The sequence below is a fragment of the Lycium ferocissimum genome, chromosome 10 (genome assembly GCF_029784015.1).
Source record: "Lycium ferocissimum isolate CSIRO_LF1 chromosome 10, AGI_CSIRO_Lferr_CH_V1, whole genome shotgun sequence".
In the NCBI taxonomy this organism is placed as follows: Eukaryota; Viridiplantae; Streptophyta; class Magnoliopsida; order Solanales; family Solanaceae; genus Lycium; species Lycium ferocissimum.
The window spans coordinates 29,184,195-29,188,320 of NC_081351.1; the positions used below are offsets into that span (position 1 = coordinate 29,184,195).

General features: G+C 35.7%; 1 long non-coding RNA gene across 1 annotated transcript; it reads right to left on the reverse strand.

Moving 5' to 3' along the window:
• Positions 1 to 2,181: 2,181 nt before the first annotated feature.
• LOC132035296 (uncharacterized) lies at positions 2,182 to 3,626 on the reverse strand. Its single transcript, XR_009409211.1, has 2 exons — positions 3,569 to 3,626; positions 2,182 to 2,303 (listed from the first exon to the last, which is right to left on the reverse strand). It is a non-coding gene; the product is annotated as an uncharacterized LOC132035296 (long non-coding RNA).
• Between the last annotated feature and the right edge of the window lie 500 nt (positions 3,627 to 4,126).

Genomic DNA, 4,126 nt, shown 5'->3' on the forward strand with positions numbered 1-4,126 from the left:
TCGAATATCTTTGGAGAAATGCGTAACAAAATCTTTTACTTTTTGTTATATTTAGTTATGCGAAGTTGATTAAACAAATGCCGATTTTAGTTGTGTTTAACTAAAAAGACAGGTGTGTTAGGATTTTAGAAGTGACAACTCATAAGCTTAGTCACTTTTCAGTTATGTTTAGTTATGCAAAGCTGTTAAAATGCCATTCGGATTATATCGTTTCTTATATTGCTTGATTGTCTGGTTATTAGTATTAGGAAAACTTAATACATTGATCCGGTGTGGTGATTTTCGTGTTCAAGAGTTGAGTATTTTTGGAAAGGAAAGCATCAACGATAGAGAAATAACAAAAGAAAAAATATGAAAATGCGAGAGTTAAGTCCGAGGATATCCTTGAATGCTTATTGTTTGGGCTCATTTTCTACCGAAAGTTAATTATTTATTAGATTAGCTCATTGGTGGGAGAAATGAATCTACTCACTCCCCTCTATACTTCCTAAAGAACAAATGTAAAGAAGCTGTACAATGAAACGTGCTTTCACCACAAGGATAGTTGTATTTAGAAAGCCGTTCTTTCAATGCCACCCGATATGGCATTGCTAAAGAACATCTTGATAAACCTAATTCATCGGGCAGGCTAACTAATGTAGAGATAAGCGGGTATGACATTGAATATAGGCCTCGATATCCTAATGAAATTGTGTGTATATGAAGGCTTCACCTAATCAATTTCTTGTTTGACACCTTAAGCAAGGTGAAGTTCCCCCCGTGATGTAATACGGTGGACTTCGACTTCAATATGGTGGTGGTGGTGTTCTTCAATAATGAAGAAATCACAATGCGGTTGTCAACCGGTGGGGGTGGAGGGCGGAAGAAGGTGGGGGCGGCGGCGGTGTTGGTGGCGGGCGGCGGTGTTGGTGAGAATGAGGAGAAAGTAGAAGAAAGAGAAAAAAAATAATAAAAGAAAAATAAAAAAAATACATCGACTATTTGCAAGATGGAAAGCTCCCCAATGAGTTGGTAATTTTTGACGTGGCAATGACCCGGTGAAATGATGTGGCAATGACGTGGCGCGACATGTAATACACTCCGGCGCTTTTAGTCCGGAAAATCATTAGAGCCGCTATTAGGGGGGATAAATAATTATTTAAGTTGTTTCATAAGCAAATAATATACATATACATCTTTGTTTACCAAAAATTTAAAGTGAGTTTTGTTGTCATTTACAAATGATGTCTTTTCTCTTTTGGATTTGATAGTAAATTTGTAATTGGTGCTTTGCTGCTGTAGGTGTTGACTGCTTATGATGCAGTCTTTTGTACCATCTTGTTACCTTTCTTAATAAAATTTTACCTTATCAACACTAAGATGCCTCTGAAAGCAACCTACATCCAGTGGTGAAAACAGTGAACGTTAAGTCACAAGTTTTTCAGACTTTTTATAAGTATGCGGCCGCTTAGAAAATTTTAAGATTGATAAACAACTGTGGAATGAAATTAAGTAAGCCAAGTAGTTCGGAATCGCTAGCTGATCTGAAATAATGATGCAACTAATTAACTATACCAAAGAGAGTTGCTGATTGTACCTCTAACGGAGTGCTGCAATAGAACATTGCTTGTTTGTCCACCCCCGCAATTAGCAGATCGACCCGAGTTACTTGTCATCGAACTGATCTTTCAATATGACACAGTTCAGAAACACGTAACCAATTCGAGGACAAGTGACCACGGTTTGTGAAATGGAAACGGGAAAAATAAAAGAGGACACACAAAGAGAGGAGAGCCGGGCAAATAAAACCCCGTGCATCCCCTCCCCAACACCAGGTACTGACCTGCCATGCGAGAGCACCCAACATCGCAAAGGCTTGGTACCATCAACAATAAATACCCTCACTTTTTTCCTCTCATATATCACTCAATCTTTCATCTTCTCGTACATATGCATGCAATAAATAAAAACTAAAAAGAACATGAGACATGTAAATAAATTATAGACATCAAAATAAAACAATCATAACCTTATAAACACCATCACGATCGTAGATTCAACCCTCAATAAATGGTAACCGGTCGAAACTCCAACGAGATGTGTGATACTTTTATTCACTGATCGAATAGTCCTTTGCATCTCTATTCAGATCTGTTTTTTAGTTCCATCATTTCGCTCTTACAACTCAATATTTTATACTCGAGTCCCAAAGATTTTTCCGTTGATCACGAAAATTTGAGAAAGTAGCAAAAACCCTAACCAACCCTCTGCTTTGTAGAGTAGTTAATTGTTTTTCGTGTTATCAACCAGATGGAAATAACAACCTACAGGAGAGATTAAACACTGAAATATTATAAACACCAGAAAATTAAATGACGTCATAATATTAAATCCATCAGGTAAAATAAAATCCTGTGATACCTACGAAAACTAAATAAACTAATAACAAACAATAACAACATCTCCATCAAAAAAAATCCGTGTAAGGGGCGAATCTAATATGAATATTATTACATGATCAGGCAAAAAAAAAAATCTACTAGAAACATGTTAATCCCACACAGAAAATCAATCGTAAAAAATACTATGCATCAATAATGACACCACATAAATTAGGGATCCAGGTGGATTCGAACCACCGACCTCTCGCATGCAATTGGCATCGAGCGCTCCACCATAAACCGAGCTCTTGGACCCATCCAAACAGCTAACGACATTAAATAAATAAATAAATAAATTAAATTAAAAGTTAAAAACACTTGAGATAAAATAGGAAAAGATAGCCTTTCATATATTAAAAATATCAAATTAGACAGAAAACTTGAAGAAACCTTTACACTATTATTGAACTTAGAATGAAAAAGAAAGTAATGTTTGTAACTCAACTAATGTGTATCTACTTTGTCAGTGTTGGATAAAATAGCGATGCTGTCGATCAACAATTTATTACCGGGCAGGAAAATGCAATCACTATATGGCACATCAACGTCCATTAACAATTAGTGGTCCTTTAAAAAACAAAAAGGCCATGCATTACCATTAATGTAAGACCGCAAGTTTTACAACCGTCTATAATAACAACCCCCGGCAACTATAGGGAGCAATTATTTAATAAAAAAAGGCAGTGATGGACCAGAAGAATCCAGAACACAGTTACCATGAGATGTTACCCCCCGGATCACCAATAGCATGATAAATCTAAAATATTTATAACTTCCTCGAAAATATTCTATAGTAGTAAAATCTTAGAAAATAATATTACACTACCGAGACGATCACCGAAACTCGAACTACACTCAGACAAATATTCAATTGCATGCCAGTTCTAACAATTAATAGAAAATACACTGCCAATGTGAAACAAGATCATATTCATGCCAGTTCTAATAATTAATAGATACACTGCCAAACTGAAACAAAGATCATATAAGCGATCTACCATGCTAGTTCTAATAATTAATAAATACACTGCCCAACTGAAGAACATATAAACGGTCCATCCAGAAAGTAATTACTCCATACTTGTAAACATAAACTAATGACCCATTAGACACTGCCCAATTCACAACAGCAGAAAAATTAAACGCACCATCATTCTTCCATACATGTGTAATACTCCAGTCGGTAGATAAGCAAAATTTTACTCCCAGTACATATATGAAGCAAAATTTACTCCAGACAGCATTTAAACAAAAAATTTACCCCAGCTAGCAGATAAGCAAAAATTCACCTGCAACATAAATGTCAATAATCACACAAATAGAATCACCATAATAAATTACAATAAATTTTGACAAAAGAATGTTAATAATTGAACTAAGTTCGTAGATACAAAACACAACTGGATTACCTCAAGAATATCAAAGCATAACAAAGTAACTTAAGCCCACACATTAGTTACTGGCAACAAGCTTTCTCAGAGAATACTTCCAAAGGATATATATACCATAGTAGCTCTTAAAAATAGCCCGAGTGAAAAGACAATACTCTGGAAAATCTTCAGCAACTTCAGAATGACAACACTTCAGCAGGACGCAACAGCAGGTATAACACCGGGATGACAAATTGTTGATTACACAAACCATAGCTTCAAAACATTCTAAAACCCAAAGCAGCCTGTTCAAGTCAGGAATAGAGGCCGTTAAAG